Raw genomic sequence first — 16,781 nt, 5'->3', positions numbered from 1 at the left:
CCAATCAATCGCAAGGCTGCTGCAGCAGCATAGAACACCAAGGTTAAACCAATTACACCCAGCCCACGCTAACAAGTCTTCAAATCCCCATTAAATGCGAGCAAGGAGGAGAGAGGTGTGAATACGTAGTCTCCAAGGGTCAGAACAGAGGGAGAGAGGGAGAGAGAGAGGGAGAGAGGGAGAGAGAGAGGGAGAGAAGAGGAGATAAATCAGATGAGCGCAGGCTATTCATTTATCTCCACCTGTCAGAAGAACTGAAGGAGAGAGTGTTGAATAAAGAGTGTGGGCACACACTACAGTTACAGTTGCCTCCCTTTCAGTGAGAAACAGCACTCACATGCCTGAGTGAAACAACCGGCACTCCATTGCAACGCTCTCTCTGCCTGAACTTGGGGGAGTTGCACCATCTGAACGGGATGAGACACTAATCTGCTGGCTCCATCCTGTCATCCTGCCCAAAAAGAGTTGCTCTTAAGACTAGTCTGTAGAGCACTTACACGTGTCCTAATATTTACAGCGATCTCCATGCTGATTGACACAGTAGGCTAACCCTTTACGTTGGTGAAAAATCCTCCCTTGCGGCAGTGGAGGGGGGGAGGAAAAAAAGGGAGATGTAGCCAGATGAAGACGCTCGCTCCACGACTCCTACTCCGCGTGTCTGTGTGTCTGACGACTGCTGCGTGCTCCTGATGTACTTTATGCTCATTAATGCTCGCCGTGACCTAAATGTCTCTGGAGCGTCTATCTCCATTGGCACGGTGCTAAGCAGCGAGCGGGGATGAAAGGCCTGGTGTGTGTGTGTGTGTGTGTGTGTGTTTGTGTGTGTGTGTGTGTGTGTGTGTACAGAGAGAGGGGATTAAACTTGCGCGTGTTCCCTCTGTTTGTGCCAGTAGGGTGTGCTGCGAGGACAGGATTACTGTAAACAGCATAATTAAACAGACCCTATACCAACAACACACACACACACACACCTTTTATTCACAAACACACACACACACACACACACACACACACATACACACACACACACACACACACACACACACACACACACACACACAAACACACACACACACACACACACACATACACCTAAATGCTACTCCTGATGATGCCCAATCACCCTGACTTGAAGTCATTTTTGTCATTTTTGCAACTGTTTGCCGTGCCCATGCCCAATAACATGGCGTTACCGTGCCAAATAAATGTATTTCTGCACTCACTGCGTTTCCCCCAATGACTACCCTTCCCACCGATGCACACAAAGCGAGCACCCTGTGGTGCTGCATCCCTGGTTCTCTGACTTGCCTTCATTGGTGACAGCCAAGCAACAACACCCTGTTGTAAAATTACAGCTTCTCCACAAAGCCTGCACAGCCACAACAGCCCACTTTTACCGTAAGATCAACACAATCTCATCTAAAGAATAGTAGTCTGTCACTGAAAATGAGTGAACTCCACCGACTCCTTTATCAGGCAACTTATAAAAGTATAACAAGCATATGGATAGTCTATGCTTTCCACCCCCTACCCCCCAAGCCCTCGTTCACATGCCAACTCTCGCACAAACACACACAGAGACGGAGAATGCAGAGCACATGAGACCTATGTGTATTACTGTGTAGAATCCTCCTCTGCAAGCACCTACATTAGAATCCACACACCTACGTGGCTTCCATTCCAAAGATATCACACCCGCCCACACGTGCATCAATGTCAATTACACAAGCTTTTAATGAGCAAAATTATATTTCTCAATCAATTATGTCTAAGTTAATGTATGATATGCAAACACACACACTTACACACACACACACACACACACACACACACACACACATGCTAACACCCCTACTTGGCTTGAGAGTGTGAACAGAATAGAAAGGCATGTTAGTACCTGCTGGTATAAGCTCGACTGCTCGGTTTCCATGGTGACATGGCAATATCGGCTATATGTGTTTCGGCTACATCCTTTCATCTCGAAACCTCTGTTCTAGTCTGAATTATTTGCATCTTTTCTCTTAGAACAGAAATCACAGAGCCCACCCAGGCCAAAACATACTGCACCATGGCATGTTATCACCAGGATCTCTGTTTCAGAACAAAGTGACATCAGTAACACACTGTGGCTAATTCATACACCCAACTCTTCTATTTCCCCATTGCATGATAGCCTACCATCCATTCAAACACACTCGGTAAATAGCCCCATCTCAATAAACAGTTTCAAATTGCCATGTGTTTACCCTCCTGAAATGAATGTTTGAGTTTTTGAATGCATCTATTAGCCAGAATGAAATGAGTGCATGTGTGTTTGCTGTCTCTCCCATTCTCTCTTTTTCTCTTTTTCTTAACCCTGTGCTCTGAGTAACAGAGAAGTTATCACACCACTCTTATCTTGGTTCCTGCATTCTGGAGCTGAGGTGTGTGTGTGTGTGTGTGTGTGTGTGTGTGTGTGTGTGTGTGTGTGTGTGTGTGGGTGTGTGTGTGTGTGTGTGCTTGGGGTATTGTCCATTTTCTATTTTCTATATTTGCTTCTCAAGTCTTTGTGCTGTGACTTGAACTTCAATCGCTTCCCTCTGAGTCTTTCTTCTCTCTCTCTGTGTTTCTTTAGTCTGCTTAGTCTGGAGACGGTCTCACTGTGAGCAGGTGAGGCAGGGATGGAGCGCACCTTGTGCGGTATGGAATCTATTCTTAGCAGGGGGAGAACTTGGGAGAGAGGTGAGAATCTGAGACACCGGCAGCTGCCGTCTGCCTCGTTGCCTTCAAATGTCTAACGAGTCACTTGCTGGAGCAGACATCAAGCCACCACCAAAACTTTGTTTCGGACAGCCCAGCAAGACAGTAACACCGAACACCATCTTCCATTTACTTATTGTTGGGACACCGTTGTCCAGATACTAACAGCTGACTTTATATTCATATGACATTCTTGAATTTCCCCTTGGGGATCAATAAAGTATCTATCTATCAATCTATCTATCTATCTATCTATATTTATATATATATATATATATACAATTTGATAGAATTTTGGACATTGCAGGCAGCATGAAGGACATGTATGCTGCCTTCAAAATTCAGCAGAATGAAGGTATCTCTGACAGCAGCATGTCATGCAAGCATTTTAAGAGAACTTTGCTCGATGCCTTGCTGCCACCGAATATTATCTTTGATGTCAGGATTGTGTCCGTTTGGGCAGACTGATTGTGTGATGTGGAATGTTAGTGGGAGAACACAAAGGCAAGATGAAACCAGGTGCATGGAATGATTTAAGAACTGTTGGAAGAGTCACACACATACTTTGCCCAACCTTTTCTACAAGGGTTGAGAGTTGAAGTCAGAAGAGCTCCATAGCCACAGGCTTGATTTACATGTATTTGTTGAAACATTAAAATAATGTCTAAAAGAATGTCACATTCCATCCTTTTAATTCAAAAGCAATCTAATTATTTAGACATCAATTTCAAAAATGAATATGAGCCATATGAGTAATCTACTGTGTATAAGAAGTAAGACTACTTAAGGAGAAACTAGATGTACCGCATAGCGGTACAAAATATGACCGCCGCTCAGTCCTGTACATCCGTTCCGCGAAAATAAATCACACTTCAATTTGTCTCCATATTTTACTCCATCCCCCACTCTTGAAACTTTTGTGTATGCTTGTTTGGCATGCCTGAGTGTGTGTGTGCGGCTGCACAGAAAGTAGCCTACTGGTGCTGAAAAGGTGAATAGATTGTAGAATAGCCAAAGAAGAAAACAGCTATCAAAAACAAAGGTCATTTTTGGATGGATGGATTTTTTGTGAATGTTTCTTCTTCTACATAAGATTTTAGTCATCTTTAGTTCATGTAATACTTTATTGTCAATGCACAAATTAAGTAACAGTAGTCTGAAACGTTATTGTTAATGCACAAATTAAGTAACAGTAGCCTAGTCTGAAACGAAATGCTGTTTTACATCTAACCAGTGGTGCAAATAACTGACATGTCCAAATGGGCCTTGATGAATGAAATGCGTCGCTAGACTGTTCATACACATTTTAACGGGCCAAAGTTGAAGAGCTTTTGTCCGTTATTGTTCGTGCAAATATAGGCTGATTCATGTTCCCTTGCATTGTTTAACTGAGGTCCATGGCTAGTCTGGCTTTCATCAGACCAAGCTCAATCTTTTAAGAAATCAAAAAATAAATAGCGGGCAGATCAGGCTGGGTTCACCCAGCCTAGTCCATAGGCACCCGATATTGTTTAATTTTCCGATTGAGATATACACGCTCTGGCTATTCTAAATGCAAAAATGCATCAGGGAGTTATGACAAAACGGTAACTAACAAACTAGATCCTAATAGAAAGCTGTTAGCTTCCCTAAGCTACAGGTAGGATTATAAGGTAGGCCTATTTACAACATAAATTGTCAATAGGCTATGCTGGCGACACAAATAAAATCTCCTTTGGAAACCAATGGCTTACGCCTTACAGTTTCAAGCGGACTTAAACTGTCATATCGTGGCGAAAAGTTGTAATAACATTCACGCAGCTCCATGAGTCAAGGAAAGCGCGAATGAAGTAGCCACTTCTAAATGGGACCCACTACACAGTAGCTTAAGGTGTTTTGCTAAAGCAGCCATAATGAAATGAAGGTGTCATTGTTTGGATACTTCACACACACGTGCTTTTTAATTTCACAGACTAACTACCAAGCTGTAATCAAAGCACATCGATTCCCCTCGCACACCCTGCACGCACTTAAAACAAAATAAACAGGCGTCTCAGTCTCACGCATGTATAGGCAAAACTGTATCAGACTGGTGTAACGTTGGTAAATCTTCCATTGCACAGAATGATTTTGTAGCACGTGCAATAAATGACAGTCGAAAGATACAAACAGTGTTGCTATACATTTGCTTGGTATAACCGCATTTATAGTTTTCTACAAATGCAATCAATCAAATGCCTCCATCACTCAACCAACGCTAACGGTAACATTACCTAGGTCCTTATTGATATTACAAGATTAACATACCTGCAGTAAAAACCAAGCATGTCCGATAAACATCCTCAGATTTATTTCGGCTTCAAGAAGAAATGGGAATTACACTTCATGTGAACATCGTCCTATCCTTATTAGATGTTCGCTGCGGTAAATTACAGTCCTTGTAGGAAGCGTCCATTGTTTTTTCCAACCCACTTTTAACTTCCAACAAAATTACGTCTCACTGCAACGATGCGCCATCTAGTGGACAAACGACTACTTCTCGCCAATACTGAAAATGCAGCCATGATGATGATGATGAATATTTATTTTGGCTTTCTTTTAATCCTACTGAATTTGTAATTATGTATCGGCCGTTCTAATACCGATAGTATGTGGGTGCCTGTGCCTGGGGGGGGGGGGTCCCCGGGAACGAAATGACATTTTTCCGTAAAAGTCTAGTGGGGCTACATACCCACCAAATTTCATGTACCCCGGTGGTTCGGTGTCCCGGGTATCAATGACCAAAAATTCAGGGAGTAGATGACGGGAAAAATTCTTGAATTGTGTGCATGTGTGCGTGTACAAATTTATGTTTATGTGTGTGGGTGTGTGTGTGTGTGTGTATGTGCGTGCTTGTGTGTTTGCCTGCGTATGTGTGTTTGTGCATGTGCATGCATGCGTACATATGTCTACGTGTGAGTATGTGTCATACGTATGATTACTGTAAATGTATGTGTGTGCGTGTGTATCTGTTTATGCACATGTGTGCACATGGAATGGGTTAACATGACCCCTGGAGGCAAACATACGGAAAAAATTGGTCATCCTAGGCCCTACAGTTCTCAAGATATTCACAGAGAACTGTGTCTGCCCTACCCTCCTTTCGGGGGGTCCAGTCCAGCGGGGGGGGCTACAGATCAAAACGAAGAATGACGGTTCCATGCTATCCATGTGGGGGTACATGCCCACCAAGTTTTGTGTACCCCGGTCTTTCAGTGTCCCGGGAATCCTTGTTGGTGTACGTCACTAAATGTACACATAAATTATTTTATTGTAAGGCCCCCCATGAACGAAAGTACACAAAACTTGGCATGCATTCGGAGGGTGTCATAATGATCCTACACTTTTAATTTCGTGCAGTTTTGACCTTGTCAGCCAGAGATATTGTGATGAAAACACCTAATTTTTTGCTTTTTAATTTTTAACTAGGTGGCGCTATACATGAAATAAGTGGTAATGGGATGGGTTGACATGCCCCCTTAAGACCAACATACATAAAAAAGGTGGACCTCCTAGGCCCTACGGTTCTCGAGATATTCACAGAAAACTGTCTCCGGCCACCTACAGGCCAGTTGGTGTATAGTAACATAAATTAATTTATTGTGTGGCCCCCCATGAACGGAATTCCACAAAACTTGGCATGCATACAGAGGGTCTCATAATGATCCTACACTTCCAATTTCGTGCAGTTTTGACTATGTTAGGTCACAGATACCTTCAATTACAACACCTCATTTTTACTTTTTTGTGTTTAACTAGGTGGCGCTATACATGAAATGAGTGGTTATGGAATGGGTTGACATGGCCCCTTGAGATCAACATACAAAAAAAAAATGGTCCTCCTAAACCCTACGGTTTTTGAGATATTCACAGAAAACTGTGTCTGCCCTACCCTCCTTTCGGGGGGTCCAGTCCAGCGGGGGGGCTACAGATCAAAACGAAAAACGATGGTTCCATGCTATCCATGTGGGGTTACATGCCCACCAAGTTTCGTGTACCCCGGTCTTTCAGTGTCCCGGGAATCATTGACGGAAATATGGGCATGCGAAAAAGAAAAAAAAAAAAAAAAAAAATCTGACTAAACCTATATGACCGCCGCTTCGCTGCGCGGCGGTCATAATAAGAAATGACCTTTCTAAAAGTGAACAGAGTGTGAATGACCAGCAGCTGTCAAATGTGTCCATGCCTCCATCAGTTCACATTAGCTGCATACTGGTCAGAGTTCAGTCAGTGGGCTTAACACATAAGCCGTATTTATGCTGCATTCATGACATGTCGGATATTCGGAAATCTCTGGAAAGAATGTGAAGTCGAGTGGGATTTCATACTCGGAGACTTATGTGGAAATCTTGTGCCCCGAGTTACACGACTTGACGTCACAATCATGCTCTCCAATCATGGTGACCTCTGTTACAACAACACAACAAGAGACAAACTTCACTCTCATTATAAATATGCAAGATTATTTATCACTAAATTCAAACGTTCACTTGAGACATTCTTGCTCAACTATGGTAAGCAGTCTTGGTAACTTATTTATGTGTTCTCTGTAAAGACAGCACAAAAATACAAACGTGTTTCCGTGGGAATCCATTTGTTTTCCAAGTTGATCTCATGAACACACAGGATTTTTCAAATTGGGTCTTCCAAGTTTACGGCCGTCATGAATGCAGCATTAAGGCTCTGTATAGGAGCCATGCCATAGCCTAAGTAAGTCTGAGGAGGTGCATGTCAGGCCTAGGGCTGAAGTAGAGTCCATGGCGACATATCTGTCATACAGATTGACGTATGAACTTTTTAAATAAATGTGTTGAAAACAACATAACTTGCGTTATTTTTAACACATCTCTGTCCAGATAGGGAACACAGTTTCTGTTGTTTCCTTTTTTATTTGTTACACAATACGTGTTGAAAATAACACACTTGCGTTGAGTCCAGAGAGGGACAACACATTAATTTTAAGAGTGTGCTCTTGCATAGACCAAACTATTTCCAGTAGCATAGTTCTGATGCAGAACCATAAACTGGGTTTAACAAATAATCCACGTTGGAGAATATGCAAGCATTTCTTACAATATATCAGTGGCAGAACACAATGTATGTACTGGCCAACCAGGAGCGCTAGTGTGGTAAAATATACTCAGATTCAGATTATCATCACTTTTTGTTTCTTGCCTTCCCTACACAGCAGATTTACTAAAGTCAGTCTTCTCGACATTACATTGTGCATGCCTCGTGCTAGAACACAGCACCATTATAACAGACTGATAAAACATCAGAAAAGGTGTGGGCAGGTAACACCACGTTCATTTTACATGGTCTTAAATATAAGAAACCATTTACACCTGGCTTTGTGCAATGGGTGATAAAAAAAGTTTTTTAGGCACACTGAATTTATTTGAGTTATATAACTAAGTACTGTATAGCCAATTTGACAAGTTCTTATCGTTCTTGCACATTTCCGGAGAGACCGTGTGAGATACGAAGTTGTGTCTCTTTGGTGTCACCGTGGTGTTTCAAAGCATGTTTTGTCATTCAGTTGCGTCTGTATTACTGTAAACTGTTAATAAGTGTTAGTGGAAGAGTTTTTGAGTGCTAATAGATTCAGTGACATGCATATCTTGACTGAAACTATAAATACATAATGACATGGGAGAGGATGGAGGTGTGTCTGTAAGTTTTGCATTTGACAAATTATTAATATTCAGAGATGCAAAGTGAACTCTTTGATTGATTGATATATATAGCCTACTAGAAAAGTTAAACAGATGGTTGCTGGTCTCATGGCAATATATGTGCACATCAAACCTGTGTCATATGAATCATATCATATATAAACATGTCATGAACCAGCTGTGTGTATCAACACATTGTGCTGAAGCTAATAACACAAAATAAATGATTATCTTTCACATATCTTTATTGAGAACACCCATACAACATGTATTATGCTGGTGGAAAAGAGTATGTGAACCCTTGGAATTAATAACTGGTTGAACCTCCTTCGGCACTAATAAGCCCTGAGTGAGTGCTCCTGGTAACTGTGAATCAGATCTGCACAACATTCAGGAGGTATTTGATCACATTCTTCCTTCAGTTCAGCGATCTTCAGCCATATTCTCAGGAAGTCTGGTGGGAATGGCTTTGTTGAAGTCATTGCACAGCATCTCTATTGCTGGGCTAATTGGACCACTCCAAAAGGTAGATTTTCTTTTTTGAAGCAATGGGGTGTAGATTTCATTCTATGTTTAGGGTAATTATCATGCTGCATGACAGAATTTATTTATTACAGTAAGTTTATTTATATATTAAGTTTATTTATTCATTAAGTTTATTAAGCTTTAGCAGTAGGGATTTTGGGATTTTGTTTCCTGTAGTGATTTGTAGCAATCCTGTAGCAAGTTGTCCAGTCCTTGAGACAGTAATCCTAAATCATGCATTTAGCAACCCTAAATCATAATGCCCCCCCCCCCCCCCCCCGTACCTCAGTGATGAAAAATTAAGTTATGTGTACATTTAGTGACTGTCATTGAGTTATGTGTACATTTAGTGACTGTCATTGGCCTGTAGATGGTGATGCACACATATACACATGCACACACACAAACACACAGACACGCACATACTATCGGTATCGGCAATTAGAACAGCCGATACATAATTACAGTAGGATTAAAGGAAATTCAGTAGGATTAAAGGAAAACCAAATATTCATCATCATTTGGCTGCATTTCCAGTATTGGCGTTACGTAGTCGTTTGTCCGCCAGTATTGTTTGCTGCAGCTACATAGATATAAAGCTAGTTCCCTTGGGTTTGAGAGCTCTTCAAACTATACCTTGAGAGACTGCTTTAATGGGGGAGAGAAGAGAACATTGTGCAACTGCATAGACTGTTTACTCATACGCGTGTCTCCAGCAAGAGGAGGTGCCCGGACCCCAAACTTCAACTTTGTATATTAACGTTGCCCGACGTTGTACGGATCTGGTAAGATCTATCTCGTTTTTGTATTTTTTGGTGTGGTATACCAAGCGCTCGACTTTTTGCCTTTTTGTTGTGGATTATATATTTTTTCGTTGCATTCCGACGAAGGATTATACTCGCGGCCTACCTGTTTCCTGGTTGGAATTTAAAGACTGTAGCGCGATCCTGGGAAGGACTTGACGTTTTCCTTTAGTTTGGACTTTTAGTTTAATTGTCTGGACTGAGACAAAGGGGGGGATTCAAGTATTGTGTGGTTGCACGGGATAATTGGTACACTTAGGCCTAGTCCACACGTACCAAACCTATCTTTTTTTCCTCCGTCTTCCCTGGAACCTTATCAAGAATATTTGCGTCCAAACGGATCCATCTCAACACGTACTTCATACCCCAGGCCTATAGGTGGCACTGTGTCTTTACAGAAATTCACCAAAACTTGCAAAACGTGCGCTTTAAAAACAGACAGAATAGGCTACGGCGAAATGGCTAGTGCAAGGAAACCAGAATTGTTTGTGTGGACTGATGGTGAACTGTCAACTGTAGCCAACTGTAAAACTAATAAACTTTATTTTACGATTTGTGAAGGGTGCAGTCCCGTCCTTTATTTGGCTAATGCAGGTAGGCCTAATAATCACCTTTACTTTCTTTGGTTGTAGGATAGTCTGTGATTCACATTAGTTTTGGCTATCACCGCAATTAGGCTACTAAACGCAAGGCTTACCCAAGTTCTAGGCTATTCTGTCGCCACATTTATAATATTGCTATAAAACCTTCGTTAGTAACAGTCAATACTTTTGCCTGCATCAAATCGTGCATTCGCATTCAGTGTGCTACCATCGGCTTAACGTGAGTTCTAAGCGTCTTTGTATGCTTATATCCGATTTCACTCGACTGTGAATGCATGTATATATATGTTGTAAGACATGTAAAATAAATGAATGACACTGGCACTACGCACAAATTAATGTAGCCTAAACTTACACCGCACTTTCCTAATAACTTAAGTTCTCTCGCGTCACTGACAGTAGCTAGAATGCATAAAAAAACACTGGGAAAAACAGTGTTCAGTCCACCAAGTCATAAGCTATCGGCGCTGCGCAGCATCAGTTGTGATATTTATCTTAACGGAGTGTAATCGTAGGTAATGTCATGTATGAAAACTAGTATTGTTAGGCAATACTATAAGTGCAAGTCCAGGGCAGCTGAGGTGTGGCGATGACATCATCGATACGCAAGCAGGATGTGCGGTTTCACTGTCTAAACAAACTCAAACGGGCTACGGTTTCAGATTTCTCCACTCTGGGACCAGGTTTCAGAAAAGTGCGGTTTCGGGCAGTGCGTTTACAGGATTCGTTTGGACGCTCGGCCAAGACGAAGCAAAACCTCTGCGTTTAACCTAAAAAGCGTCTCCGTGTGGACAGGCCCTTATAATATACTGCGCTAAGCGCGTCATTCAATTGAACGGTTTGGTGCGTCTTTTCTTGTCAGTGTTCAGCGCCGTCTGGATATTTGTTGGTTGCTGTGTGCTTTATTAACGGCAGTATACCTGCTCTTATGCATATTGGTTTGGGTAAGAAGGCATTACGTATTTGTGACAGTATTGCAGTGTTTTCTTATTATCGATTACTACTTTCATTCCAAAGAACCCCTTGTGCGTTTATAGTAACACAGCTGTTTAAAAAGAACGTTAAAGGGCTGATTGTTACACTATAGTGAACATCATGAACAGATACCTTGACCAGTTCAATGGTTGACCTATAGTGAACATCATGAACAGATAACTTGACCAGTTCAATGGTTGACCTATAGTGAACATCATGAACAGATACCTTGACCAGTTCCAGGGACTCCTTCATGTGTTCAGCTGATACTCTGATTTTACTTTACCTCGTTGACAATTCTGCATTGTGCATTTTGGAGCAGGGGTGTTGGAGGTGTAGCGGAAGGGAGAGTGGAGAGAGCAGGGGTGTTGGAGGTACTGTATAGGGGAGTGGAGAGAGCAGGGGTGTTGGAGGTACTGTATAGGGGAGGGGAGAGAGCAGGGGTGTTGGAGGTGTAGCGGAGGGGGGAGAGCAGGGGTGTTGGAGGTACTGTATAGCGGAGGGGAGAGGGGAGAGAGCAGGGGTGTTGGAGGTGTAGCGGAGGAGGGAGTGGTTTGTGGACATTTGTTTTGCTGGCAGGACAAGTGAACAAGTCTTGCATAATTAGCAGCTGCGGGTATTCATATGGAATTTAATAATGCCTTTATAATGGTTCTGTACTAGCCATTTACAATTGATGTATTATCATGGTTATTCCCTCGGAAATCCTAGGACTTTGTCCATTCAGATTAAGCTGAACATACAGTAAAAAAAAAATTCACCTTTAAAATCAATGTGTAAACTTTTAAAGTTTACTTGCAGATACAATGCATGTGTGCTATTTTTGCAACAGGAATCACAAACAACAAATCCCACAGACACTCAATGACAGCAAGCTTCCTTTGTTTCTGATTCTCGTATGTGCTTCTCTCATGAGACAAACCTTTATCAAAGCTGTCAACCTCTTTTCATCTTTGAACCCTTGTTTACTCTATGTTTGTGTTGAAACACTGGGTCCTACTTTCTATAGCCTCTTTTGAGTTTCTTCAAACCAGCTCTCGATGCTCTGTTGATTTCTAGGAATAGACTACAAAAAAGATTAGATATGGTGTAAGACAAAGATGCAAGTTTGATTTTGGGGAAACGCTGTGGTTTACCTGAGTGTAGAGTGAACTGATGTTTAACAGTAATTGTAGAATCAGGGCTAGGTAATTAATAGTTTATAAATTGTTTAGTTATTGATTGCTTAGTATTGTAGGTCAACTTGAATCAAACACTTCAAAAGACGCCCAGGCTCTCATAGAGGGAACAAATGATATTCATTTCCCGTAATTTCATTTATATAAGTGATCAAATTCCACATGATCTGTGCATGGATGTCTGGATATCTTTTGTACTGTCTTGTTGGATGTACCAGTGGATACAATAATACGCCAGTGGACACAACAGCAATACTGACTTGCTACCTACCTGCAATATCTTACATAAAATACCTGTGATACCTGTGGATACAACAGCAATACTGACTTGCTACCTGCCTGCCATGTCTTGCATAAAATACCTGTGATACCTGAGATACCTGTGGAGCTGGACCAAGCACTCCAAGGTAAGGCAGAAAAAAGATGTAAGTACTTTGCCAATCATGCACTGCAACCTGCAACATCTATTTGCAGAGAGCAAAATGCGAATGCTAGACACAAGGCCAGTCTTGTGAGGATGGGTGTGTGGTGTAGAATATGGCGTGAGGAGAAGAGCTAGCTCGCCGGGTCTGATTGCCATGTGTGGGCACTAGCGCAGTAGAGTGTTTCCCTCACGCGCTTGTGGGATTCTCCGCATTGACAAATGTTTAATTAGTCGAAGCGCTGTCTGAAAAGCATATTTCCTCACAAGTCCCCTTTTATTAGAAGACATAAAAGCTTTTTTTCTTGTTTGATGTAAAGTCTTCTTGCTTCGAAGCAGGCCTACTATTGGCTTATCTGTCTAATGCATTTTCTTTGTCACTCCCTTTTTTAAAAAGAATTTCATTTCCAGGCTTAATGCCTACAATACAACACATTATTTAAAAGTATTTTAGCACAACTCTGACACAGACAGGAAATAAATTGCCACTAAGAGGCAACAAATATCGTCAAGACTTCTGGATGGATTGAATTTGCGCATTGTGATTTTCTTTTCTGTATGAAGCAGGGGCGGAGTGGCAATCGAGACGATCGGGAGTTTTCCCGGTGGTCCGGCCGATGAGTCTGCGTGATGCGGGCCGGCCCATAGAGCTATTACAGTGGCCCCAAGTCGTCCGCGGCCATCGACTTGGCTAATGCACTAAGAATCTTCCGCGAAAATCTCCGAGATTCACACTAACAATTGGAAAAAGTCCAACCAGTATTTATACCACTTGCTCACTGCCTATATGTCATTCATGGTTACCCTGCACACTCATCTCTCCCATGCTGATTTTTGTGTAGGCTAGCCTTAGTTTTTTATCTTAATTCATTTTTGTCTGATTTAGGCGTTACAGAACTTTCATCACAAATAAAAAATGACAATTTAATTTGTTTGTTTGTACTTAAATTAACGTAAGCCTAAACTAGAATGGAGCAAAGCCTCTGGTTTATCCAATGAACCGATTGCAGGTCAAGTCTATTTAGGCCTACAGAAATGTAGGGGGATAAATGAGCGGCCCCTCGTCTAATGGCATGACCCTACAAACGATCAAGTTCGAGGAAAGCTACAGGAGTTGACAGTTGACGGATTTGCGTGGTTGCTTGCTGTTTTACATATGGATGGAAGGCAGAGAGAAAGGTTAGGAGCTAAAGCATTGATGTTATTGAAACTAGTACAAGCTATTCTTATGTTGATATGTAGACTAGGCCTAGCCTAATGACTAATTAGTGGGCCACTCAGGCTGATAAATGGTTTGTGGAATTCGCCCATATAGGCTTACTTTAATTGTTCTCGTACAAAACTATTCAAAGTGCCTGTTTTTTCAATTGTTTAATTACCTGAGTTATTAGGTTGACATTGTCTAGGCTAGGCCTTTAAATGTATAGAGGCAACTATTGGAGTGCTATGATACCCAGATATGTCCTTGCATTATGGGTTGGGGGGGGGGGGGGCGGTGCCGTCAGATTTTTTTCCGGTGGATTTTAGTGCCCCACTCCGCCCCTGGTATGAAGCTGCCTTTGCTGACAAAAGGCCTATTTTGCCAATAACCCAATATGTATCACTTCACATAGTGATAACATTTAGCAGGACTCGCACAAACACACATTAGAGAGCGGCCACTGAAAGGAAAAACAAATCCTTCATCTTTTACAGTGTTAATCAAAATGCCCAGAGTACACCTTTTCCAGCTAGCCGTGGGGTGATAAAAAAAAAAGCTCTCTTCCTCCTCTTTGGTGGATGCGAGATGGAAATAAAGTACATGTGCACGTCCCCTCACTCACCCCTGCATTATCGCTGGATGCAGGAGAGAGAGGCCCATCTGTTATGCGGCGTTGGGCTAAATTACTCGGGTCTTATGGCAAATGGGTCTCTATTAAGGCGTATCACTTTTTTGGGACGGAGGCAGCAGGCAATGGGCTGTGACCCGGTTCATAAATAAAGATGGTCCCTGCAGGTGACATCAGCAAAGAGCCAGATTCATTTTAATAGCTGCCGTCCTGCTTATAGCAAGCCCCCTCACCACACTCACGGCTGATCAATGACACCCGCAGCTAATAATCAATTGTGGGGAGGGGTGGACTGTGCACACCGGCGGCCGTCTCCAGACTACGCCACTGCATGTCTGCACATTCAGTGATACGGTGTAGCATTTGTACTTCATCTCAATTCAATCTTAATTTTATACATCCTTTTATTTAACCATTAAGATCAGCATCTGTTCTCCAAGGGAGTGGCATGCTGATGCTGGTTTCTTCAAACACACGTTCTCCTTTCCTGTTTTTACTGTTTGAATACTGCGGCTGGTCTGGTGGTGCTCTCCTGAGAAGTGGTGAAGCAACATCAGAGGTGGGGACGAACCTCTTCTCTCTTTGAAGGTTTTAAAGGGACACCAGGCAAGCCTGATGTTTTTTCTCTATGAAACTCCCCCTCGCTCGGTCTGAAGCTCTTTTCCTTTTCTTTGCGTCTTCCGTCAAGGGTTTTCGCTGCTTCTTCGCCGGCTCTGCCATTATACACAAGTTTGCAACAATCTCTAGCGTTTCGTAAGCCTGCCTCTGTGCTGTAAACTGATCCTGCTTCAGTCGGCGGGTAGGATGCACCGAACTTGCAAGTGGGATATTCTTCCTACAGGCAGTAGGGGCGGGCGAGAGAGTCTTCATTCGCCCCGTAATGAGTCATTTAACCATATACCGACTCACGAAGATGATTAATTAACACGAAAACGTTGCCTGGTGTCCCTTTAAACAAGGAAATGTAGTTGTAGGGCATTAAGTTATTCCTAACCTACAGTACATATTGGTAAACACCAGGGGCGGAGTGGGGCACTAAAATCCACTGGGAAAATTCTGACGGCATCGGTCATTTTTTATTTGTGATGAAAGTTCTGTAACGCCTAAATCAGACAAAAATGAATTAAGATAAAAAACTAAGGCTAGCCTACACAAAAATCAGCATGGGAGAGATGAGTGTGCAGGGTACCCATGAATGACATATAGGCAGTGAGCAAGTGGTATAAATACTGGTTGGACTTTTTCCAATTGATAGTGTGAATCTCGGAGATTTTCACGGAAGATTCTTAGTGCATTAGCCAAGTCGATGGCCGCGGACGACTTGGGGCCGCTGTAATAGCTCTATGGGCCGGCCCGCATCACGCAGACTCATCGGCCGGACCACCGGGAAAACTCCCGATCGTCCCGATTGCCACTCCGCCCCTGCTTCATACAGAAAAGAAAATCACAATGCGCAAATTCAATCCATCCAGAAGTCTTGACGATATTTGTTGCCTCTTAGTGGCAATTTATTTCCTGTCTGTGTCAGAGTTGTGCTAAAATACTTTTAAATAATGTGTTGTATTGTAAATATAAAGCCTGGAAATGAAATTCTTTTTAAAAAAGGGAGTGACAAAGAAAATGCATTAGACAGATAAGCCAATAGTGGGCCTGCTTCGAAGCAAGAAGACTTTACATCAAACAAGAAAAAAAGCTTTTATGTCTTCTAATAAAAGGGGACTTGTGAGGAAATATGCTTTTCAGACAGCGCTTCGACTAATTAAACATTTGTCAATGCGGAGAATCCCACAAGCACGTGAGGGAAACACTCTACTGCCCAAGTATTAATGTTTTACTCCGCCACGCTAGATGGCGATATGTGCCCAAAGGCAACACATTCCCCAAACAAACTCTCCATCTTATCCATAGCTAACTTGCTAGCGATATTTCCATATTAGCCTACTTGCTAGCAAACTTTGCATCATCAGTGTAACTAGTCAAATAGTTGACATCATAGACATAATATACATAGACGCC

This window comes from Alosa sapidissima, chromosome 4, assembly GCF_018492685.1.
Source record: "Alosa sapidissima isolate fAloSap1 chromosome 4, fAloSap1.pri, whole genome shotgun sequence".
Taxonomy (NCBI): domain Eukaryota; kingdom Metazoa; phylum Chordata; class Actinopteri; order Clupeiformes; family Clupeidae; genus Alosa; species Alosa sapidissima.
Note: the sequence above shows the minus strand (reverse complement) of the source record.